Below are 26,589 nucleotides of genomic sequence, written 5' to 3'. Positions count from 1 at the left end.
ATCAGATCCCCTGCTTGTTAGCCGCCCTGAGCCCAACCTTGGCTGGGGAGGGTAGGGTATAAATAAAAAATTATTATTATTATTATTATTATTATTATTATTATTATTATTACTATTATTAAACAAAAACCCCTGACACTTTCCTTTGTTTAGTATTTAGCTTAGCATAGTAAAATTGCTCCCATGCCCATACACACAAAAAAAAGGGTGTTATGCATTTTAGGGGTCTCGATTAGTGCTGGAAATTGAAATGTGGGGTGGTGGTGTTGAAGTGTGGGAGGAACACAACAGAAACTCACAGAGAACAGGTTCCATGCTGAAGCTAAGCTTTAATGAAAGGAGGCGGCGCCTTGCCTGGGCTCTCCTATTAATAGCAACAATATTTAGAGCGGACACTTCCACCAAGAGAGGACCCCCCACCACAGGCAGTGCTTCCTCCCACTCGAATTGGCTCACAGGTGGAGGCAAGGACTGCTCCTGGGATGATCACATTAAAGGGAGGTGGCTTGACGAGTATTTCAGATGGTGGCAGCTGATTGATGCAGCCAACGTTGCCCCCAGAGGTCAGGCCAAGGCTACTCGATGACACTCCTCCACCATAGGACGCCAAGCCCCCTGAGATGCCACCACCGCAAGGGGAGCACAGTGAGCCCACACCCCCGACCGGGTAGCTGACGCAGGATGGGGCGCAGCAGGGCTGGCAGGATGAGACGAAGCCACAAGACATCGTGGAGGGATGGAGCTGGGTCTGAAAGGATAGGTTGAGGTTTTGAGGATGGTTAAAACATTCACCCTCTTCATTCATGATTCATTCATTCAGTTTTGAGAAATTGTATCAGCAGCAGCACCTGCTTTGTAAACCTCTTTCAGTCCCCCCCCCCAACCCTCTTACAATCAACAGTTTATCATTTATTTTAAGAAAAACCAATAAATAATGATCACCAACACCAGCAGGGTCTGGGAGATATATAGTGCAAAGATGAACATATTAAGACATAATAAGCAATTCAATTAAAAACCTATCATCAATGAATCCAAACCAGCAATACTGGAACAGTGGCATCCTTCTTAGTTGTGGTGTCACTGGGGTGGCAAATGAAGTGACCTTGAAGGGCAGCTGCCATTTCTGGAATGCCAGCCCCACTGAGCTCTGCCTGCCTTATTATTAACTTTGAGGAAGGATCTAAAACCATTCCTGTCTGCCCAGGCATTTGGTGTCTGAGAAATCTGTTCCAGGAAATCCTGAAATTATTACTTGGGTGCATGTGATTATTTTTTAGACTTTAGCTACGTTTCTGGTTCTTCTCCCTTTTCACCATTAGCCCTCCCTCACAACTACTGCTGCCAATGTACAATATTGGGATGATGACACTCACCTAACTTACATGGTTGTTGGAAGCACCTAACTCTGAGAAACATAGAAAGAATGAGTAGATCACGTGCCTTTCTACCTCATTTCCCCTGGTTCACTCCTTGGTCTCTCAAGGTAAGTCAGGAAAAGAGCCCTGTTCAAAGCCCTGGAGAGCTACAACCAGTCTGTGTAGACCAGGAATGAAGTAACTTCTGAGACCTTCCAGATGCTGATGAACTCCAACATCCATCAGCTCTGGATGGCAGGGCCAAGGGCAAAGGCTGATGGGTGCTGTAGACCAGCAGCTCCTGAAGAACCAAAGATGTTCCCTAGCCATGGCGTAGACAATTGTGAACTTGACCCCATGGAAAATACATCTTCCTCAAAATCTAACTCTCTAAAGTTGAGTGCAAGATGCTGAACATGATCAGAAAGCAGAAGCAGGTCTAGGTTCAAAGAAGGAGATGGAGAGCATGCAGTTCGTATGGAAGAGGCAATAAAAGATGTGAAATTCTCTCACTTACCAAGTTCTCAGTGAAATATTCAGGTGGAGCTGAGAGGAGCTGATGGAAGAATCGCGACTCAAAGGTCCTTTTATACGGTGCAAGGAGAGCAAATCCCTCCCTTGAAGCCCAAAACGTCTACAGGTGTTCTGCCTAACAAAGTGCCTACTAATTAATCCAACCTGCTTTTATGTAGCCTTTCCTTACCTGACCTGTGTTTATTATTTTCAAATTGTACACTGCCAATCCTCTTTCATCATCTAGCTGTTAATACCTGTGATTATTTAGTGCACTTTAAAAAATTGTTATTTTCCTCCTTTTCATACACATGCCAAGGCTGCGAACTCCCAGTGAACTGTATCCTAGAGGTGTTTGTAAACTCCACCCTCCCATTCTGCGACAGTTTCCTTTATTTTACAGAAGTCCCTTTTCATTTCCCTTAAAATTCCTACAGATGTTCACTTTAAACCAAGTCTACCAAATTCAACTCAAGGGGCAAGTGGGGTGCCGCTGGGTTCTATCCTGGGCCCGTTGATGTTCAACATCTTTATAAAGGAGTTTATAAAGGAGTTTTCAGACCCAGCTCCATCCCTCCAAGATGTCTTGTGGCTACATCACATCCTGTCAGAGTCCGCTGTATCCCAATGTGTGTCCCATCTAGTGTCAGCTACCTGGTCGGTGGTCTATTCTCACTATGTTCAGAACTGCTTCCAATGTGTTATTTTGTGAGAAAATGCCTTTTTTAAAAATAGGTTATTTTGGACTCTCTTAAAATAATAATAATAATAATCAACTGCTCACAGATTAATGGGAAGCCAGGATGAAAGGAGCACATGCTAGAGCAGCCTTTCTCAACCTTGGGTCCCCAGATGTTTTTGGCCTACAACTCCCATCACCCCTGACCACTGGTCCTGTGAAATAGGGATCATGGGAGTTGTAGGCCAAAAACATCTGGGGACCCAAGGTTGAGAACCACTGTGCTAGAGTGAGATAGATTGAAAACAGATAGATCCATACATTCCCCCAAGTCTCTCCCCATACTGTGTAACATCTTGTGTTATCCAGTACGCGATACTTCTTTGAATATTTTTACCTCTGTTTTGCTCTTCCAATGAGCAGAAGGTGGGGTATACATGATCCCACCTCTCTTATTTAATCATCACAACAACCCTGCAACTTGACTGGACTGTGGAATGTTGATTAGCCCAGGTTCCCCAGGAAGTTTCATGGCAGAAGTTTCATCTCCTGGGCCTTAGCCCAACACACCAACCAGTGTATCACACAATCTCTTGGTACAGTGGTAGCTTGGTTCTGAAACATTCAAAAACCGAGGACTCAACAGCCAACAGCTAGTTCTCAGGATCTTGCACTCAGCGGAAGCCGTGTGGCATGTTTGACTTCCAAGGCGTGTTTGAAAACCGAAGCATTTACTTCTGAGTTTACAGCATTTGTAAACCAAAATGTCCATTGACGGAGACGTTTGAAAACTGAGGTACCACTGTATTATGTTGATACTCTGCATGATACTCTGCATATATTTATGTAATGAGTAGAAAGATAGGTAGATACAGACAGATCATCATGGAAGCTGGAAACAATTTTAAAAACAAAATGCCACAGAAAAATAAAGTAACTTAATTAAACACAACAGGGGAAGTGTGATTCCCCTACCTTTAAGCTCATTCTCAAAGCCAACTATGATCGCAAGAAACACACGTGACTAGGCTCCACAAAAAAGTGTTAATAAATAAAAGATTAGGCCAGGAATTTATTTCTTCGGACAGAGTGAAGAAGAGAGGAGTGGTGATTTATGCAAAGGAGAGCCTGTCACCTAAACTCTTATTTAAAGATGAGCAAGGAAGAATTTTGGCAATTGAGATACAACACCAAGGAGAGAAGTTTTTGATATTAGGAATCTATGCACCGAATGAGGGAAAATCGGAATTTTACAAGAAGTTGCATGAGAATATGCTGGATTATCTGGACTATGACAACATCATTATGATGGGAGATATGAATGGGGTCGTATCAACCAACATGGATAAGTCACAAAGTCAAAGCGTGACAAAAGACGGCAGACTACCTAAGACTTTCTTTGAACTGACTGACAATATGGATTTGATTGACATTTGGAGGACAAAGAACCCCCTGGGAAGAGAGGGAACATTCTTTTCTGAAGCCCAACTGACATGGACAAGAATCGACCAAATATGGATATCTAGAGGTCTGGCACCTAAGACTAGAAAGGTGGAAATCTGCCCAAAGACTTGCTCCGACCATAATGCAGTAAAGATGGATATGACACTACTACCAACCGGCTCCTTTAGATGGAAGATGAATGACAATTTGTTTAGAGATCAGGAGATCATTAAGAAGGCCCAAAAAGCTTTGAAGGATTATTTTGAGATAAATCTGAATACTATGGTGGAAAAAAGAATTATCTGGGATGCAAGTAAGGCCGTGATGAGGGGGTTTTTGATACAACAGAATGCTGTAAAGAAAAGGATACAAAATGAGAAGAAAGATAAGATTTTGGAGAAAATTAAAGAATTAGAGAAGAAGTTAAGATTAAACCCGAAATCACAGCCGATTCTGAGAGAAATTAAACTCTATCAAGCACAGTATTCCAAATTGATCAACCAGGAAATAGAGTGGAAAGTTAAATTAATGAAACAAAGAACATTTGAATCGGCAAACAAATGTGGGAAACTGCTAGCATGGCAGTTGAAGAAGAGACAAAAACTGAATACAGTTACAAATTTAGAGATTGAAGGAAGAAACATTCAGAACCCTGTGGAGATCAGAAAGTGCTTCCAGAGATATTTTAAAAAATTATACACTCAAGGGCCGCAAAAGGAGGATGAGATAAAACAATTTTTGAAAAAGAATGGACTATCAAAATTGTCACAAGAAAACAGATCAATCCTGAATTGTAAAATAACACAACAAGAGATTGAACAAGCCATTCAGAATATGCAACTGGGCAAATCTCCAGGGCTTACCTCCAAGTATTATAAGATACTGAAAGACTATTTGATACAACCACTGATGGAGGTCAGCAATGAAATTTTGGAGGGGAAGAAGGCGCCGGAATCGTGGAAAGAAGCATTTATCACATTGATACCAAAATTGGAAACTGAAAAGACACAACTGAAGAACTACCACCCCATCTCCCTTTTAAATGTGGATTACAAAATTTTTGCTGACATTTTGGCAAGCAGATTTAAAAGAGTTTTAAATGAGGTAATTCACAAGGACCAGGCAGGCTTTCTCCCAGGCAGACATTTGTTTGCCAACACAAGGAACATTATTGATATTCTGGAACTCCTGCAAACAAATATCAATACAAAAGCAGTGTTAATTTTTATAGATGCGGAGAAGGCCTTCGATAATATTTCTTGGAAATTTATGAAGAAAAATCTAGAAGGGATGGGAGTGGGACGGGGTTTTGAAAATGGGATTGATGCAATTTATTCAGAACAAAACGCTAAATTGATAGTTAACAATGTGGTAACAGAAGAGTTTAAAATTGAAAAAGGAACACGACAAGGCTGTCCTATTTCCCCATTGTTATTTATTTCAGTTCTGGAGCTGCTCTTGAACATGATTAGAGGGGACCGGTTGGTTGAAGGAATTCAGTTCGGAGCTAAACAATATAAATTAAAAGCTTTTGCAGATGACCTAGTTTTGACTCTGCAGGAGCCAGAACCTAGTACGAAAAGAGTATTACAATTGATTCAAGAGTTTGGTCGGGTGGCGGGATTTAAATTAAACAAGCAGAAAACCAAGGTATTGGGGAAAAATTTGACAGCTACAGAGTCAGAGCGGTTTCAGAAAGAGACAGAGTTAAATGTGGTTACAAAAGTTAAATACCTAGGGGTAAACATAACAGCAAAGAATCTGAGTTTATTCAAGGACAATTATGAGAAATGCTGGTCAGAAATTAAGAGAGACTTAGAAAGCTGGACAAGATTGAAACTTTCTTTGTTAGGCCGTATTGCTGCTATAAAGATGAATGTATTGCCAAAAATGCTGTTTTTGTTTCAAACATTACAGATTGTGGACAAAATGGAGTGTTTCCGGAAGTGGCAGAGAGATATTTCCAAATTTGTCTGGCAGGGCAAAAAGCCCAGAATTAAGTTTAAAATATTAACTGATGCGAAAGAAAGAGGGGGCTTTGCCCTGCCAGACTTAAGGTTGTATTATGAATCAGCAGCTTTCTGCTGGCTAAAGGATTGGCTGCTTCTGGAAAACACTGACGTATTGGATTTGGAAGGTTTTGACAATGCTTTTGGTTGGCATGCATATTTATGGTACGAGAAGGTCAAAATTCATACGGCTTTCAAAAACCATATTGTCAGAAAAGCAGTGTTTAATGTCTGGATAAAATACAAAGACTTATTGGAAAACAAAACTCCAAGGTGGATATCACAATTGGAAGCTAAGGCCCGAAAAAGACTCAATATGGAGGCCAAATGGCCGAAGTATTGGGAAATATTAGAAAAAGATGGAGATAATTGGAAATTGCAGAGTTTGGAGAAAATGAAAGATAAAGTGCGAGATTGGTTACTGTCAGGGACTCAGCGGGAGCGCAGGGAGGAGAAGAGATGGAGAGCGAGGGGGAGCAATCCGAGGGCAGCGTAGGAGAATATGACAGCAGCCCGAGAGATTCCATGAGCCTCTCCAGCGAATCGGAAGATTCACAGAAGGGGGCGCCGATGGGCAGGGCAAGGGGCGACCCAAGGGGGACACCCCAGAAGCAAGGGGCCAGCGGGGACTCCCAGAGCAGCAGTTGGAAATCAGGACCAGCCTCCCCACCAGAGTGCAGTGGGGGGGAGGAGTTCCAGGTGTCAGAGCCCACATATGCACCACCAGCGAGAGAAGATGAGTCAGGGTTGACCACGCCTCCATCGGAGAGCGAGTTAACGGTCAAGAGGAAAGTTGCAGGCTGGGCGCGCGTGCCAAGTTCAAAGGTACAGGCGAGCGGCACAGAAGGTAGCCCGGATAGGGAACCAGGTCCTAAAGCCCGCCGGAAGGAGGGGCAAGAATCGTCAGGGTCAGCGTCAGAGGAGTCCAGGAAAGATGAGACCCTAGCGGGCAGGAGGGCCCAGAGGAGAAAGGAACTTAGGAAGAGGTGGAGCAAGGCGAGGGTCTTAAACTGGTGTGGAAGGGGAGGAGACTCAGATGGGACTTCGCCGGTCTAAGGTCGGGACGTAGAGCTGCACGCTGTGGCTTTAAAATGGAAACTGAATCTCAATAAAGACTTTTGTACATAACTACAGCCTAGTGTTGGTCCTCTGTGAGCTGGGACCTGGAGGCAGCTCTGACAGTAAGTCCCGTCTCCAATTTCAAAGAACCTCGCAACGTGAGAGGACGCAGCGAGGGGCGAAGATTGGTGCTTCGCGAGCTCACAAAAGCAGCACAAGATGACTACAGAAGAACGACTGGCAGCTTTGCAAGATGCCGTGGTACAACTTAACGCAGAAATACGAGCAGCAAGGAGGAGAGAAGAGGAATCAGATGCTGTCTGCAAGGATCTGCAAAGTAGGTTGGAAATGTTGACTAAACAGGGGCCACCGGGAGCCAAATCAGAAGGGATCGGGCTCGGGAAGAGAGGGGGGAGCCTGGTGTCGCATTTCGATGGGAGTCTGCAGCAATATCCTAACTTCAGAGCAGACGTAGTTTTTGCGCTAAAGTTGCTGGAGAAGGACTTTAGAGATGAGCAGGAGAAAGTAGGCTTCATACTAACGCATCTCCACGGAGAAGCTAAAGCGTGGTTGCGCAATCTGTGGAGAGATAATGATCCAGCCCTCCAAAACGCAAAAGCCTTCATTAAGGCAATGGATGATTGTTTTTTATCGGAGATAGATGTGGATGTCGCTAGAAAAGAGATTCACGGTTTGAAACAAGGCAGAGCCACTGTAAGGCAATATCATTCCCGCTTTTTTTGCATTGGTCAACGCGCTGGGATGGGAAAAAGACTCAGCGTCCGTCAGGGACCTGTTCTGGGAGGGGCTCAACGGGGCTGTGAAAGACGAAATCGCAAGGGGGGAGAGGCCACGGAGCACTCAAGAAGTGGTCCAGAAGGCGCTGACGATTGGTGTGCGGCTAGAAGAACGTCCCTGGAGCAAAGATGAAGGGCGTTGGGGACGCACGCCAGCAAGGGCACCTCCTTTCTTCCCCAGAGACTCAGCGCGCGCTCAATCCACGCCTCCACTGGGAGGGGGAGAGGAGCCGATGGAGATAGGTGGTGCCAAGGCTCAGTCAGCGACCAGAGCCCTCACACCAGGAGCAGCCAAGGTGAAGCCTCCTAGAGGGAACAGGAAGTGTTACATCTGCGAAAGTGCTCAGCATATGGCAAAAGAGTGCCCCCAGAGGCTCCGCAAGCACAATGCAGCCTCAGCAAAAGTAACAGAAGCAGCTCAGCAGAGGGAACCGCAGCAGGGAAACGACGAAGTCTGGCTGGAAGCAGAGCCGCTGGGGCCCAGCCAGACGAATCAGTGAAGCAGTCCCCAGGAATCTTACAGCCCACGGACCCCCTCCCGCCCAAACCAGTGGTGCAGCTCACCGCAACACTCCAGCTTCCCAATGGGCTCACCATGGAAGTGCCTATTACCATTGACTCTGGTAGCAATGCAGACTTTATGGGGGTGGATTTCATCAAGCAACATAGCATAGCGCTCCTGCCTGCCACGATGCCCCTGAAAGTAGTGACAGTCGATGGAAGAGAATTGCTGGGGGGACAGGTGGTACAGCAAACGCCGCCAATGGTGATGCGCATTGGAAATCACCGCGAAGTCATCAGCTTCAACGTCACCCACCTGTCAGACACGCCCATAGTGTTGGGCATGAGCTGGTTGGACAGGCACAGCCCGGCATTGGCATGGTACCAGCGTAAATTGACCTTCTGCTCCTCCTACTGCGCAGAACATTGCATCATGACTGACCAGGAGGACGAGGGGCAAGAGGATGACCCACAGCTACAACTGGGCATGCTGCAAGCGGTACCCGACAAGTACAAGGCGTTTTTGGAGGTCTTCTGCGAGAAGGAAGCGGACAAGCTGCCTCCCCACAGACCCTACGACTGCAAGATTGACCTCCTGCCGGGGGCAACGCTGCTGACCGGAAAACTGTACTCCATGTCTGAAGACGAACTGCAAGAGCTCAGGGAGTTCATAGATCACAATTTGAAGCGGGGATTCATCCGAGAATCCAAAGCAGTGGGGGGCAGTCCTGTGTTCTTTGTGAAGAAAAAAGACACGCCCCAAAAGAGGCTGATAGTTGATTTCAGAATTTTAAACTCGAAAACCAAGCCCACGGCTTTCCCGATGCCCAAGATCAACGACTTGCTCGCGACGGTGAGGAAGGGACGCATCTTCACCAAGCTGGATCTACGAGGGGCGTACAATCTTATACGCATGCGGGAGGGCGACGAGTGGAAGACGGCCATGTTCACGCCCTTGGGCACCTATGAGTATAGGGTTATGCCCTTCGGTTTACAAAATGGCTCCCACTGCTTCCAAGCCTTCATGCATCACGTGTTAGCGGGGCTCCTCTACAAGAAGTGCGTCTGCTTCCTGGACGACATTCTGATCTTCTCGGAATCGCAGGAGGCTCACGAGAGAGATGTCAAGGAAGTCCTGCAAAGACTACGGGAGCACAGACTTTACGCCAAACTGGAGAAGTGCCAGTTCGACGTGACGGAGGTGGATTTCCTGGGCTACAAGTTGTCCGACAAGGGAATCGCCATGGACAGCGCCAAGGTACGATCAGTACTGGACTGGAAGAGCCCGCGCAATCGGAAGGAGGTCCAGAGGTTTGTCGGCTTTGCTAACTTTTATTGCAAGTTCATCAAGGGTTTCGCTATGCAGACGGCGGCCATCACGGACACCCTCAGCTCCAAGAAGAAGAAGTTCATCTGGACGGAGCAGGCGGAGCAGTCTTTTCAGAAACTCAAGCGTCTTTTCGCTTCCGAGGAACAACTGCTGCATGTGAACCCCAGCATACCCATGAGGGTGGAGACGGATGCCTCCGACAGAGCCGTGGGGGCAGTCCTGTTGCAGCAAGACCCGCAAGGGGATTGGAGGCCGTGTGCTTTCTACTCCAGGAAACTCAGCAAGTCGGAGCAGAACTACACCATCTGGGACAGAGAGTTGCTGGCCATTCATGCAGCATTCAAGGCGTGGCGGCACTTCCTCATCGGAGCCAAACACACGGTGCAAGTTCGCACGGACCATAAGAACCTGGAGTACTGGCGCACGGCGCGGTTCCTGAACCAGAGACACATCCGCTGGGCGGAGTTCTTTGCGGATTTCGACTTCAGGATAGAATATATCCCCGGAGACAACAACATCATGGCTGATGCGCTATCCAGGAAGCCGCAGTATCTGGAGGAAGCAGCACCGGTAGCGGCCAAACACATTTTCGCACCCAAGGCGTGGGCATGCGCTTCAGCCACCGTAGACCTGGAAGCGATACGACGCGAGCTGCGAACAGATTCCTTCGCGCGATCCAAGATGGAGGAGGTGCGCAGCGGCACGGCGAAGGACGACGAGTTCCAGATACGCGACGGACTGCTCCTCCGCAAGGGGGCCATCTACGTACCGGGAGATGAACTCCGCGCGACAGTACTGCAACAGCTACACGACGCACCCAGCGCCGGACATTTCGGCAAGTAAAAGACGGTGGAATTAGTAGCCAGAGACTTTTGGTGGCCCAAGATGCGGGGAGAAGTCGCGGATTACGTCACGAGGTGCGACACATGCCAAAGGGCCAAACCAGTACACAGACCGCCGGCGGAACTGTTAGAACCGCTACAGACCCCGTCCCAACCGTGGGAGAGGGTGGCCTTGGACTTTGTCACTGACCTGCCCAGCTCGAGGGGCAAAACAGCAGTACTCGTGGTAGTCGACATGTTCACCAAGATGGCGCACTTCATTCCTTGCGCGAAGGTGGCCACAGCGGAACAGACAGCCAAGCTGTTCATAGACCACGTGTTCAAGGTGCACGGCCTGCCACGGTCTATCCTGTCCAACCGGGGGCGCCAGTTCATCTCGAGTTTCTGGCGGAAGCTGATGGGAATCCTGAACGTCAAGGTCAACCTAGCGTCGGCAAGACACCCGCAGACCAACGGACAAGCGGAGAGGGTCAACGCCATCATGCAGCAGTACCTGAGATGCTACGCTAACCAGCAGCCCTCGACCTGGGTGGACTACCTGCCCCTGGCCGAGTTTGCCTACAACAACACACAACACGTGTCCACGGGGGTGACACCGTTTTTCGCCAACAACGGGCGACATCCCAGGACCTTCCCGGGCTTAGAGAAAGAGGGGGAGGGGGAGCCGCAGGGAGCAGAGGCATTGGCAGAGGAGTTACAGGAGGTCCATGAACAGCTCCGTAGACAGTTAGACCTAGCAAAACACGCATACAAGGTGCAAGCAGACAAACACAGAAGAGTGGGGGAGGACATACAGGTAGGGGACTGGGTCTGGTTAGCGGCCCAGGCAGTGCCGGCCAGATCCTTAGCTAAGAAGAAGCTAGGACACAAGCAGCTGGGCCCTTACCTAGTCGAGGCACAGATCAACCCAGTGGCTTTCCGTTTGACACTACCGGAGGGTTCCAGAATGCACCCGGTCTTTCATAGATCGGTGCTAACGCCCTACAAGGCACCTCACAGGTTTCAGGAGCCAGGGACGGCTCCCAGTCCGCTTAGTGACGCACCCAGGACAGGGGGGTCGCCGAGGGCGGGGCCACTCAACGAGGTGACGGAGATTTTGGACTCGAGATGGGGGGAAGAGGGGGTCGAATATCTCCTCGCAAGGGAAGGTGCCCCGGCCAGCGCCAACAGCTGGGTGCCGTACTATGCGGTGGAGGAGCACTACCTCAAAGACGAGTTCCACGCACTCTTCCCACACAGGCCCATGCCGGAGGATTATTTTGACGAATATCTTTTCACCCCCACACTCTCAACCAGTACGTTTCAGGGGTTCTCCTCGGCTGAGGAGACGGTTCCAGAGACTACCTCGCCGGAGGGGTCGGTCTCAGACTTGGGTGCGGAACGCTCTTATTGGTGGGACACTCAACCCGAGGAGGAGTGGCGCAGGGGACTGCTCAGAGGGCCCTGGCACGCAGACTCCCCAGAGGAAATGGGGGAACAAGGGGGCATGGACGGGTTGGGGGAGGATCCTGGGTTCGAGCACGCCGGCAACGAGATGGAAGCGGAGGAGAGCGACGTCGATGTACCCGTCACGGACTGGCAGCATGCCAGGGGGAAAGACCGGTATCCGGCATGCACCCCCACAGCATTGGAGCACCCGGAACCCACGACAGAAGAGAGGGAGGGGGAAGGGGGGGCTTCGAGGGGGGATGGATGTCGGGGACTCAGCGGGAGCGCAGGGAGGAGAAGAGATGGAGAGCGAGGGGGAGCAATCCGAGGGCAGCGTAGGAGAATATGACAGCAGCCCGAGAGATTCCATGAGCCTCTCCAGCGAATCGGAAGATTCACAGAAGGGGGCGCCGATGGGCAGGGCAAGGGGCGACCCAAGGGGGACACCCCAGAAGCAAGGGGCCAGCGGGGACTCCCAGAGCAGCAGTTGGAAATCAGGACCAGCCTCCCCACCAGAGTGCAGTGGGGGGGAGGAGTTCCAGGTGTCAGAGCCCACATATGCACCACCAGCGAGAGAAGATGAGTCAGGGTTGACCACGCCTCCATCGGAGAGCGAGTTAACGGTCAAGAGGAAAGTTGCAGGCTGGGCGCGCGCGCCAAGTTCAAAGGTACAGGCGAGCGGCACAGAAGGTAGCCCGGATAGGGAACCAGGTCCTAAAGCCCGCCGGAAGGAGGGGCAAGAATCGTCAGGGTCAGCGTCAGAGGAGTCCAGGAAAGATGAGACCCTAGCGGGCAGGAGGGCCCAGAGGAGAAAGGAACTTAGGAAGAGGTGGAGCAAGGCGAGGGTCTTAAACTGGTGTGGAAGGGGAGGAGACTCAGACGGGACTTCGCCGGTCTAAGGTCGGGATGTAGAGCTGCACGCTGCGGCTTTAAAATGGAAACTGAATCTCAATAAAGACTTTTGTACATAACCACAGCCTAGCGTTGGTCCTCTGTGAGCTGGGACCTGGAGGCAGCTCTGACAGTTACGTTATGCTCAGATTAAAGAAGTTTTTAAATTGGACAAAAAGCTAGGATTTCAGATGGAAAAATCGAAGTTGGAAATAGAACTGTTAGAGCCTAAGACTAAGATACTTTCAAGAATGTATAACTTGCTGTTAAAATGGAATACACAAGATGAAACGGTAAAATCAGCTATGATAAAGTGGGCACAAGACATTGGGTATAATATTATGTTTGAGGATTGGGAAAGGTTATGGACCATTGGGTTGAATTTCACTGCATGTAATGCTTTGAAAGAAAATGTTATGAAAATGATATATAGATGGTACATGACCCCAGTCAAACTTGCAAAAATATACCATTTGTCTGATAACAAATGCTGGAAGTGTAAAGAAGGTGAAGGAACATTCTTTCACCTCTGGTGGACATGCCCGAGAGTGAAGGCTTTCTGGGAAATGATATATAATGAGTTGAAAAAGGTATTTAAGTATACCTTCACTAAGAAACCAGAGGCCTTCCTCCTGGGTACTGTCGACCAGAAGGTGTTAAAGAAGGACCGAACATTTTTTATGTATGCAACAACAGCAGCAAGGATACTCGTTGCCAAGCATTGGAAAACCCAAGATTTACCCACGCTGGAAGAATGGCAGATGCAACTGATAGACTATATGGAACTGGCCGAAATGACTGGCAGAATCCGAGACCTGGAAGAGGAGACGGTGGAAGAAGACTGGAAGAAATTCAAGATTAATTTGCAAAAATATTGTAAAATGTATGAATGTTAGGCAGGACGCCAGATTATAAAAAACTTTGGCACCATTAAAACAGACGAGGAGAATTATGAAAATAAGTTAAATTAACTTGACAATGTTCAGACTAAATTTAACATTTTAAAGCATCAAACAAATTTATTTAAAATGTATAATATAATTTTGGGAGATTAGGCATTAAGAATTGGATATAGGGTGATAATTTGCTGGATTTAAACTTTATAACCAAGAATGCAGGAGTGGGAGACGTGAGGAAGTCCAAGGATGATAAGAAAATGTGTTTATGATATGTTCTATTGTGTTTTATTTTCTCATATTGTAACTAAAAATCCTTAATAAATATTTATAAAAAAAAAACAAAAAAAAAGAAAGCCAACTATGATCAAGCATCACTGCCTGGTATATGACTGAACCTTATTTAGCACCTCCCCTCCCTTTGATTTGATAGAGGCATAGAATTAAATTCAAATGCTTATACATAAGCTGCCTGAGCTGCTTAGTCGTTTGAACAGTTGCTTTGATCTCTTTCATATGAGATGGTAGCCACATGCAATTAAAAAAAAAGGAATGAAGGAGAAAAAATTATCAGATTTATGGACACATCACTCATTAAAGCTGAAGTTAAATGAAAAACAGCAGGTGCTCTTGCTCTGACAACCTTGGCTAGCCTCAGGTCTCGCAACAGCAGACATCCAAATAATAGGTTGGGTGCTATTTAGCATCAAACCAATCCTACTTCTTTCAGGCATGTCTGTCTGGGGCTTTGACCAGGACTGGGTGACCTTTCTCAGCTAGGCCCATTCTACCTTCACAAATCATGTATCAAATCGCCAGCATATATATTATTTTGCCATGGTGAGCTTACCCAACTTTTTAGGCCCAGGAAGGGCTGCAGGTCAGTGGCATAGCATGTTTTGCATGCAAATTGTCCCCTTTGCAACCACTGGCATCTCCAGGCAGGACTGAGAAAAGAGTCCTAGTTGGCCCCAAAATGGAAACAAGAAGAATTACCTATGATTGAAGAATGGAGGATGAAATTAACGGACTACGCAGAACTTGATAAACTAACAGGAAGGATCCGGAACTGACGAGACCAGAAATTCACTGAGGACTGGACTAAATTTACAGATTATATGGAAAGTATATGTAATGATCAGGCAACATTTGTAAGTTTTCAAGAAGCGCTGTGAGAATTAATAGTAGAAATATTGTAAAAAAAAAAAATAAGAAAGGTTAAGTTATTATTATAGTGCAATATAAATTAGGGAATGTGAAAGAAGTGAATAAGACGGAGAATTATCAGACGAGCTGAGGGAAGTCAAAAAAGATGATGTTGGTGATAAAGTGGATGTTATTCTTTCTATAATTTTATATTGGAAAATTAATAAAAAATATTGAGAGAGAGAGAGAGAGAGAGAGAGAGAGTGAGAGAGAGAAGACTCCTAGTTGAAACACTGGTGAGCTGCTGCTAGGGTTTCCCTATGTCCAGAATTTCCAAGACATAGCTGGGTTTCTGCTGTCTGGAATTGCTGGAACATCTGGGCAAATCTGGACATATGTCAAGCCATGTTGGCAGTGTAGATGAAAGCGAATTTCCTTAAAATAGCTCAAATTTCACCCAAAAAGCCACCTCATGTGTCCGAATTTTCACTTTTTGAAATATGGCAACCCTAGCAAGCAACTGCCAAATAATAAAGACCAAAAATGATCGAGAAGGTGTGCTCCATAATCCCTATCCATTATTCATGCTAGCAGGAGAAGATGGGAGTTCCGGTCCCACAATATCTAGAAATCATCTCACTGGTTACCCTTGGAGTAAAACAATACTGTGCAAGATGAGCCAATAGTATTACTCAATACAAGATAAAGAAGAGAAGAAGAGTTTGGATTTGATATCCTGCCTTTCACTCCCTTTAAGGAGTCTCAAAGTGGCTAACATTCTCCTTTCCCTTCCTCCCCCACAACAAACACTCTGTGAGGTGAGTGGGGCTGAGAGACTCCAAAGAAGTGTAACTGGCCCAAGGTCACCCAGCAGCTGCAGGTGGAGGAGCGGAGACGCGAACCCGGTTCCCCAGATTACGAGACTACCGCTCTTTAGGAGGTTAAGGGGTGATATGATAGCCATGTTCAAATATATAAAAGGATGTCATACAGAGGAGGGAGAAAGGTTGTTTTCTGCTGCTCCAGAGAAGCGGACACGGAGCAATGGATCCAAACTACAAGAAAGAAGATTCCACCTAAACATTAGGAAGAACTTCCTGACAGTAAGAGCTGTATGACAGTGGGATTTGCTGCCAAGGAGTGTGGTGGAGTCTCCTTCTTTGGAAGTCTTTAAGCAGAGGCTTGACAACCATTTGTCAGGAGTGCTCTGATGGTGTTTCCTGCTTGGCAGGGGCTTGGACTTGATGGCCCTTGTGGTCTCTTCCAACTCTATGATTCTATGATTCTTAAACACTACACCACACTGGCTATCAATGATGAGGAGGACAAGCCATAACAATGAGGCATGGGCAGCATGGTTAATTCCTCTGTTTGTAGATTCAGGTTTGCTGCTCTTAGAACAAAAAAAGGGCTCTTTTATGATGTGGATGCCAGGAACTGTCTCCATCTAGGTGCAGGCAAATAAACCTTACCATGTCGAAAGGGCTTGAATAACACAGAGAAGCTATGATCTATGCCATGCAGGGCCACCCAAGATGGACAGGTCATAGTGGAGAGTTTTGACCAAACGTGATCCACCTGGAGCAGGAACCGGCAAGCCACTCCAGTATCCCTGCCAAGAAAACTCCATGGACAAAGACAACAGACATATTTCACAAAGACACTGCTATATCTAGTTGTCCAAAAGAAAATGCAAGGTAAGCCCAGAGCGGCTGGGGAAACCCAGCCAGATGGGCGGGGTATAAATAATAAATTATTTTTAGTAGAAGAAGAAGAAGAAGAGTTTGGATTTGATATCCCGCCTTTCACTCCCTTTAAGGAGTCTCAAAGTGGCTAACATTCTCCTTTCCCTTCCTCCCCCACAACAAACACTCTGTGAGGTGAGTGGGGCTGAGAGACCTCAGAGAAGTGTGACTAGCCCAAGGTCATCCAGCAGCTGCATATGGAGGAGCGGAGACGCGAACCCGGTTCCCCAGATTATGAGACTACCGCTCTTATCCACTACACCACACTGGCTCACACTGGTATTATTCTCTTGTCACTGCTCGGCAGAGATTGGGGGTGGCATGTACAGTAACACTATTTCTTACAAGCCTAATTTCAACAGAGCAAGGAGCCCCCTCTGAGCAAGAGGGAAGGTTTCTGGTGCTTCCTATCTGTCTTTGTAGCTGGAGGTTCAGGTAGCCGCAGCAGCTAGGAGTATCTTCTACCATCTACATCTGGTATGTCACCTATGGCCTTTCTTGCAAAGAGATAGTCTGGCAATGGTGATCCATCCATTGGTAACTTGAATACCATATTATTGCAATATGCTACCTCTTGGGCCACTCTTGGGCCTGGTCTGGAGGCTCCAGATGGTAGTGGCTCAGGCTGCACTGTTGGTGGTGACAGACTATTACCAGCACAGAATTATGGTGGTCAAAAGCTTGTACTACCTGCCCATACACCACTAGGGCAGGTTTAAGGTTCTTGTATTAATTTACAAGATCTTCTGAAAACTTGGGAACATGATACTCTTATTGCTGATCACTGACATCTTTGAGGGAGTCGCTGTGGGTGGTCTCATATGACCACTAAGTCCCCACTTTCTCCTTTAACTGCCATTACATGTTGTAATTTACGGATGTGGTGGAAAACTCTCGTCTTGAACAGAACAGATCAGGTGGAGAAATGTAATTCCCATTCGTGAAGCCTTTGAGGAAGGGTTGAAATGGGTCCTGCAATGTCAAAAGCCACAACTGCTGCAAAATGGGCCAATGAAGAGGCAGGGATGTTGCAGGGACATGTTTGTCCAGGCTTCCCTAAGCCCTTCTCCCAGGCTGGAGCACGGTTCTATGTGTGCTCCTCATACACCTTCCCAAAGCATGTGGCAAACTCCCTCCCTCCTTTGATAGCAGGCCGGTGATCTCAGAATCATTGGGTTGTACTAAGAGCCGACTCAGTGAACTCAATGGAATGGTCATTCCCATTGATTTCAATGGGTCTGCTCTGGGTAAGATATAACTCATAGAGGTGGGGAGAACTTGAAAAGGTTTCTATTCCAACTCACAGCCAGTACATAAATAATCCTACTGATGTAATATCCCTAGTCTGGACACCAATAACTTCTAATTTCCGTAAAATATGCAAAGCTATAAACACTTTTGGGTGGGAGAACTATATCACAAAATTCAGAATTTCCAAGAATGGCTGTGATTCAGTTTTCATATTGTTTCAGAAAGTGTGGATTTGGCAGCAAGAATTCTACTGGCAAAGTATTGGAAGACGCAAGAATTACCTACTCTGGAAGAATGGCAAACAAAGGTGATTGATTTTATGGGACTGGCTGAGATGACGGGCAGAATCCGGGACCAGGGGAAAGAGACAGTGGAAGAGGACTGGAAGAATTTCAAAATATATCTTAAAAATAATTGTAAAATTGAGGAATGTTAAGATGTCAGGGGGTAAGAAGTAAAGAATTGCAGCAGTAAACAAAAAAAAAAACTTAAGAAATATTTACGAAAAGGAATTAAGACAATGGACTTAAGGGTTGCTAAAGAATTATTAAACAAGGATGCAGGGATGGGGAGGTATGGGGAAGTCAAAGAAAAAAGGTTATGAACCGATGAGTATGAAGTTATATTATGTTATATTGCTGTTTATTATCTGTGTGGAAAATTAATAAAAATTATTATAAAAAAAAAAAACAGAAAGTGTGGATTTGATAGATTTGGTTTTAAATGTGTACCTGGTCAATTTTCTCCTGCATCCCTACTTCCAAATTAAGCCCCAATAATCTGAAGGACAAGGTGTCAGCATACTGTGCAGTTGGTGCTCAAATTGTCCTGAAGAAAATAGCCATTGTGACCGACCTGTAAAATTAGTGGTCTGCTTCCAGAAAACTAACCAGCTGTGTGCCACTTAGACCTGTAATAGTCTTTATTGAATGGAGAAAGCAGGACAGGATGAACACACCCCAAATCCCAGGATTAGGAAGGGGTGGGTGATAATAAACCAGAAGAAACCTGTGATCGGAGCCCTTTGACTTGAGGCAGGCAGCAAATGATAGTGTCAGTGGCTGCCTTCTGGCTCCTAAAGAACTTGTATAAAAGCTCTCAACATTGTCCTACACTTCCAACTGCTTCTGTCGCCTCCTCCTGACTTCTTTTCATCAGCTGTCACAGGTAAGTTGGATTTAACTCAACTTTAGTTGAATCTGGTGGGATGTGAGGTGGTGTTCGTAAGGTAATTTAAATTTGTTACTTGCTCTTACACTTCTCAAAATGGACATCATTTTCTGAGGACAACCAACCACCACTACCACCACAATTGACCCAAACTATCAGGTTTTGGGTCTAACTTAGTAGTTAGAAAAGGTCGTAGCTGGTTTCGTAGCTGTTCTTACTTGCCTTCCAAGGAGACATGTACCCAATTACGTCTTGCTCAGAGTAGTCCTATTGAAATACATGGTCTTGAGTTAATGATGGCTATTTATTTCAATGGATCTTCTCTGAGTAGGTGTTAGTAGGCAAGAACATTTGATTAACATTGATCCAAAGTATTTAAACTGGGAGATTGAATGAGTGTAAATGTGATGAACACTGGCTCTCCAGATGCTGTTGATGGACTCCTACCAGTCTTGACCTGACCATTGGTCATCATGGTTGACTGGGCTCATGGGAACTAGGGTGAAACAACACCTTTGGTGATACCTGTGTTGCAGGAAGTTGGACTAGATGATCCTGATGGTCCCTTCGAACTTTACAATACTATGATCTTATGAATCTGACCTAGTTAATGTGAAGTTATGTTTAGTAAAGAATTTATATATACAACTTGTTCTCTTGTTTCCTGAAACAGAATGGACTCTATCACATCAAGTTCTATTCAGGGTAGAATCATTGAAATTAATGCATCAAAATGAATCATGCTCATAACATTCAATGGGTCTACTCTGAGCAGGATGAACTTTGGATGCAACCCTATGTTTGTTTTCATGGTCAATTCCTCCCCCCCCCTTCTTTTCCTTAAAAAGAACAAAAACAACTGGTCCCCTGGCCAATAGATCTCTACTTCTTGAGTTTAAGTTGGCCAGAAAGTTAGTGTATCCATCAATGTATTCTTCATCTTCATCCCACACTAGGCGCAGATCTACCCAACCTTCCACAGCTCTTTCCTCCCCAGCCACCTCCCGCAGATCCACATACCCCACAGCTCCTACCACCCCCATCCAAACCCTTTCACCCTTCCAACTCACCCACCACCCACTCTCCCCTAAGGTTTGAAGAAGTTGGAAGGGTGTTGAGGGAGTTTTCTTCTCCTTTCCTTCAGAGAGTGGTTAGGCATTGGAGGTCTCCTGTTCCACCCTTCTCTTGCTGACCTCCAATGCCCATCCTGCTGCTCTGTCAGTGGGTGCTGTGGCCTCCACCAGACACTCCCTTGCTGGATTCTGCTGCCCATCCAGATGTTCCCTCACTGACCTCAGCTATCCAGCCATCACTCTCCCATCTGTTGGTCTCCACTGCCTGCCAGCCTGCCTGGCCAGTAAGGTTGTCATCATGCTGTGCTTTGCAGTGCCAGGTACTGGTGGCCAAAAGAATTGCAAAGTTTGTTGACACTCCTAGATCTTTATGTGTATATAGGAAGAGTTCTATTTGCAGATACTTGTGTATTCATTCTCGTTCTTCATATATTGTTCCAGGCTAACCTCCATCTTCTCCAACATGATGTTCTGTTGCCTCCCATCATGTGCCATTCCATGTGGACCCATCTATCCAGTTAGCAGATGCCAACCCTCTGCTGTCCAAACCTGCTCATTTCCACGTGGACCCATCGCTCCACTGTGTGCCCAGCCTTCGTGTTCTCCATCCTGTACCATTCCTTGTGGTCCCATATATCCAATTAGCAGCTGCCAGCCTTCATGTTCCCCATCCTGTGCCATTCCTTGTGGTCCCATCTATCCAGTAAGCAGCTGCCAGCCGTCGTGTTCTCCATCCTGTGCCATTCCTTGTGGTCCCATCTATCCAGTAAGCAGCTGCCAGCCTTCGTGTTCTCCATCCTGTGCCATTCCTTGTGGTCCTATCTATCCAGTTAGCAGCTGCCAACCCTCTGCTGTCCAAACCTGCTCTATTCCATGTGGACCCATTGCTCCACTGTGTGCCCAGCCTTCCTGTTCTCCATCCTGTACCATTCCTTGTGGTCCCATCTATTCAGTTAGCAGCTGCCAGCCATCGTGTTCTCCATCCTGTGTCATTCCGAGTGGGCCCATCTGTCCAATTAGCAGCTGCCAGCCTTCCTGTTCTCCATCCTGTGCCATTCCTTGTGGACCCATCTATCCAGTTAGCAGCTGCCAGCCTTCCTGTTCTCCTTCCTGTGCCATTCCTTGTGGACCCATCTATCCAGTTAGCAGCTGCCAGCCTTCCTGTTCTCCTTCCTGTGCCATTCCTTGTGGACCCATCTATCCAGCTAGCAGCTGCCAGCCTTCCTGCATCCCAATTAGTATTTGCAATCCCTGTCGTTCTCCTTGCTAAAACACCAAGAAACCACTCCGGTGGTGTGCAATCATGTTGGGAATCAATAGTTATGGTACAGATTCAGATTTGGGTACTGGGTACCCAAAATGCTGAGCATTCACAATTCCAGCTGAGGTTGGCTCTGTGTCTGCACAGCATCTTTCATGCTCAGTCCGGCAATGATCTTTCACTCTTTTGTTTTTGAAAATTCCCTTTGCTAGCTTGCAAGATAGCTCTCTTTAGCCAAGGAGGCGTGACACATTGTGGTCAGTTTTCCCTGTCAAAGGAGTTATGTCTGCATTCCCAGCACAAATAGTAGATTCAGCTCACCCACTGCTCATGTCTCTTCATTGCTTTTGACGTGGTACAGTGGTGCCTCGCAAGATGAAAAGAATCCGTTCCGCGATTCTCTTTGTCTAGCGGTTTTTTCGTCTTGCGAAGCAAGCCCATTGACGGCTTAGCGGATTAGCGCTATTAGCGGTTTAGCGGCTTTTAGCGGCTTTTAGCGTCTTTTAGCGGCTTATCGGCTTATCGGCTAAGCGGCTAAGCGGCTTAGCGGCTTCGAAAAAGGGGGGGAGGGGGAAAAACCCACAGGAAGTCGCAAGACATTTTTGTCTTGCGAAGCAAGCCCATAGGAAATTCGTTTTGCGAAGCACCTCCAAAACGGAAAACTCTTTCGTCTAGCGAGTTTTCCGTCTTGCGAGGCATTCGTCTTGCGGGGCACCACTGTATCTTCTTGAAAATTGGTCTTGATCTGTTCACTTCATGCTTGTTTCTCAATTAAGTCTACTCTATGCAATGAAATATTTGTCTCCTGGTCTCTTTTAATTTCCTTGATATAAAATTCAATACCAACAGAGTCCACCAAGTTTGTGAAATAGATTAATGAAGGGTTGGAAAACCTGTCCACCTCCAGGTGTTACTGGGCTACGATTCCTATCATCTCTGAGCATTGACTATGCTGACAGGGGCTGATGAGAGATGGAGCCAGCAAAAGAAGAATAGAGATAACCCTTATGCGGAATCAGACCATCGGTTTATGTGTTAGCTACATATGCACAAAGGCAAGTAGGTATTAGGTATCTCAGGTGAGATACCCAGCAGTGGAAGTTGCTCCCAGTACCAGTCACCACCTGGAAGCAGGGACAGGTTTACTGTTTCAGAAAGTAAGGCTCAGTAAAACAGTTCTAGACACAGATGCATACAACTTTTAGGCTTTTGCAGATATAGATATATGCAGATACAGACAAGCACAATGCATCTTCATTATTCTAAATAAGTCCAGAAATTCAAGATGTGGCACTGGACAAGTAACACTAACTGCAGACTAACAGACAAACGACTGAGATGGCATGCATTAATCTCAAATACAGTTGGGGCACCAGGCTGTTACGACAGCAAGTGCCTTGGCTGACTTTATTTATTGGTTTATTTTTATTTTATTCAAAATTATAACAAGACATATTATCCAAAAAACATATCATCCTTCTTCCCCCCCCCATTTTTACTCCCTCCCCCCACCCTCCCACACAAAGCCCACCCACTCCCACCCCCCGACTTCCCTCAGTTCCAGTCTTTGGTTTCTCTAAGAATGCTGTTTTCTGCATGTTACAAAGTTGCATAGATCCTGAAACTATTTAGCTGATTCTTATCAATAAAAAGTTTGTGAATGTTTATTCAAAACCAGCCATGAGTCCAGTTGCTTTGTTGCGTCTTCAGATACTTTGTAAAGGGTTCCCATTCATTCTTAAAGTCACAGTTATCCTTGTCCTGTAGCTTATATGTCAGTTTTGCCAGCACCTTGGCTAACTTTAAACCTGTGATTAGCTAATCCATAGGGTGATTTACGCTCATGAAGGAAACTAATGCCTTCTCATGTCCAGTTACTCCAACACTATCCTGATGGCTAGATGGTGACTTCCTGTTTTGCAGCAAACATGGAATGTTACCTCCCGGACACCAAGATGCCAGGGAGGGGTCCCAGACAGCAAAAATGTGGGGGCAAGCCCCCTGTAACTCTTTGAGGGTATCAAAGGGGCACAACCTATGGTCATCCATTAATGCCTTTTTTATTGTGTGTGTGGGGGGAAATCCCCGCCTCCTAGATGAGAAGGTGAGGGCGCTGGGTCAATTACCCGATCCAAGGGCAGCCTCAGCAAGCTACCATGCTGAGCAGTGGAATACTTTTGAATCTGGACGTAATTGCCAAGCAAAGAGGCGTCCCCTGATCAGACCCTGATTTATGCAGCAGGAGAAAATATTGTTCATTTGGAAAGGTTTGGAAAGAAGGAAAGACGCTGGTTTTTGCTTTGCTTGAACAGTGGAAGGAAGGTAGGATAGGCAATATTCTTGAGATCTGCCTGGCTACCCTCCCCCAAAGCAATGGAATGTAATTTTTTGGGAAGCGTGGGCTTTAGATACCTCTCTGTGACTGATTTATTTATTAACTAAGGATACTTCCCCTCACTGGCCCTGCTTTGCCGCTTCCTGGAGTGTTTTTGCCTGGCTGGATTGTGTCCTTGAATATTACTTCCTTGCCTAGGAGGGCCTGGCAGATCCTAACACACAAAAGCATGCTTACCCCCTTCCAGCAGAGCGGTGCCCCCTTGTGGAGCCAGTGTGGTGTAGTGGTTAAGAGCGGTAGTCTCATAATCTGGTGAACCGGGTTCGCTTCCCCGCTCCACCACATGCAGCTGCTGGGTGACCTTGGGCCAGTCACACTTCTCTGAAGTCTCTCAGCCCCACTCACCTCACAGAGTGTTTGTTGTGGGGGAAGAAGGGAAAGGTGTATGTTAGCCACTTTGAGACTCCTTAAAGGGAGTGAAAGGCGGGATATCAAATCCAAACTCTTCTTCTTCTTCTTCTTGACACATTTTCCAACAACGCTTTTAAAAACTCCATTTCAGGGTCCCTATCATGGTCCACTGAAGAAAAAAAAGGGCCTTAGCTCTGCATGAGAAAGTCTCCTTTGGCTTTTCTTTCTTCCCTGCACTGCCTATTACCCTATTTCCTGAATTTCCCCTATCTCTAGTTTTGTACTTGTATCCAAGTATTTTTTTTTGGTAACTGTATCCAGGTAATTTTAAATTGTATCTAGTTTTCTTTCTTTCCTGTAATTGTTTCTTCACTACTTGTAAATGTGAATCCCTAAGGCAGGGGGGGGGGCTGGTCCACCATCCCTCAGACCTTGTGGGGAGCTGGACTATATTTTGAAAAAAGAAGAAGAACGAATTCCTGTGCCCCCAAAATAACCCAGAGATGCATTTTAAATAAAAGCACACATTCTACTCATGTAAAAACACACTGATTCCTGGACCATCCACGGGCCAGATTGAGAAGGCAATTGGGCCGGATCCAGACCCCAGACCTTAGTTTGCCTACCCATGCTCTAAGGCGACCCTTAAGCAATGGTTTTATTTGGCATCTTTGCAATGGAATTTAGTCCCCTTGTATCCTTGTGCCTTATTATTGTTTGTCTAACTTCTCAGTGAATGTAACTACTTTCAGGAAAATAAGAAGCTCCTACGTAAAAGCAGAGCGAGTCAGAAACTGAGCTGGGTGAGTGTTTTGTGCCTCTCTTGTCCCCCTTCTCAGAAACAGTAGGAGTTGGCCGTCTATCTAGCTGTGTTATAAATATCAACTGGGGTCCAAATTATCTTCCTTTGAACATCAAAGAGACAAGGTGTGAAAATGCAGGCCAGGAAACACCAAGAAAGTTCGTGCCTTATTTTAAATATATCTGATCACATCTTGTCACCTTCTGCTGGTCTCTTGTGCTGCGCGAGAATTTCCATTTTAGATATTACTTCTCAAAGCTGAAGAATATTGGCTTGGCTCTCACATAAAGTCTCTCAGTTTCAGTTTATATTATTTATAAGACCTTGTGACAATTCACTAGCATTTTAGAGTGCATTTTTTCTAATTTACCTTTTTTTTTTTTGCATGTATATGTGATTTTACAGTTGTTTTTTACTTTGTTCTGAGCTTTTAAATTTTGTAAGTGGTGTTCTTTGTTTTGAAACTGGTAACAAAATGACTTGACATGCAATTTTCTTAAATATTGACATTTTTGCAAGCAATTTTCCCAAATAAAATGCATTATTAATGTCATCCTCCTGTTGTTGTTGGACTACAACTCCTAGCTTCCCTGGTTTAGTGAAGTTGATCACCCTGCTTTATTTTATTGATTTGTTTTATTCATGCGTCACTTCCCATGAAACATCCAAAGCAATTTAACGATAAGAAACATCAACAATAAAAACAGATATAAAACCAATTTCAAATTCAGGTGGGTATAAAAATATCCCCACTCAAAAGGCTCGCTAAAAAGTTCATCAACAGGTCGTGAAAGGACCATAGAGACCTCCTGATGAGATGGTCTCTCCAGAAGGCAGAAAAACCATCAAAATTTGTTTATTCCACCTCCTTCCCAAACAAAATATTCCCAAAATACACCTTTAGAAACGAGAAGAGTTCTCTCATCAGAATTTTGAAGGCTGCAGGTAGGGACTAAAAAGTGCAAATCAAACATGTCAGACAAATGGATTTTAAAAAGGGAATATTGTGGGATTCACCTGGGTCTCCCGCAAAGGACTTCAGCAGATTCAGTGCTGTTCTTTTCTTCCAAATATGTGCACCAGGGTGAGAATTGTGATCTGCACCAAGAGTCCTAGAAGAATGAAGATAACTCTCAGGCTTACCCAAGACCTAGGGATGTTTTCTCCTGTAGGGGAAGAGAAGACATTGAAGGAGGGAGCCATCAGAAAATATCTGGGGATATCCTACTCCTGATGAGAGCCTCACAATACCTCCTCCAAAAAGCTATGAGCCTAAGAACATATAAGAGCCCTGCTGTTGGGTCAGGCTAATATTGTGGGCCTACCCTGTCTGCCCCAGTGGTAAACATTGGGGTCAAGCACCCTTCCTCCAGGGTCCTGAGATGGAGAATGTGGCTCCAGGTGGCTTCTGAGAGACCCCAATGTGCTCTGACATCTTGCAACCTTCGATAGCAGAGCTCTGGTTGGTTTGCAAAGTTCCCAGACCTGTGAATGTTCAGGCACTGGGCTGTCATTTCAGAATGTGAGACTCTGCTCAAAGAAAATCCAGGGGGGAAGATCTGCATTAAAAGAAGATTTTGCTATGCCTCTCCGCAATTTGCAGGCGGTGAACCCCAATATATATTTTAATTCCCTGGCCCAGTTTTCTT

At 46.0% G+C, this 26,589-nt stretch overlaps 1 long non-coding RNA gene across 1 annotated transcript; it reads right to left on the bottom strand.

The window, feature by feature from the left end:
* Nucleotides 1–309: 309 nt before the first annotated feature.
* Nucleotides 310–1,919, bottom strand: LOC307205253. Its single transcript, XR_013833959.1, has 2 exons — nucleotides 1,876–1,919; nucleotides 310–748 (listed from the first exon to the last, which is right to left on the bottom strand). It is a non-coding gene; the product is annotated as an uncharacterized lncRNA (long non-coding RNA).
* Between the last annotated feature and the right edge of the window lie 24,670 nt (nucleotides 1,920–26,589).

Source organism: Podarcis cretensis (assembly GCF_951804945.1).
Source record: "Podarcis cretensis genome assembly, chromosome: 16".
NCBI classification, from domain to species: domain Eukaryota; kingdom Metazoa; phylum Chordata; class Lepidosauria; order Squamata; family Lacertidae; genus Podarcis; species Podarcis cretensis.
Note: the sequence above shows the minus strand (reverse complement) of the source record. Positions and strands in the feature narration are given on the sequence as shown.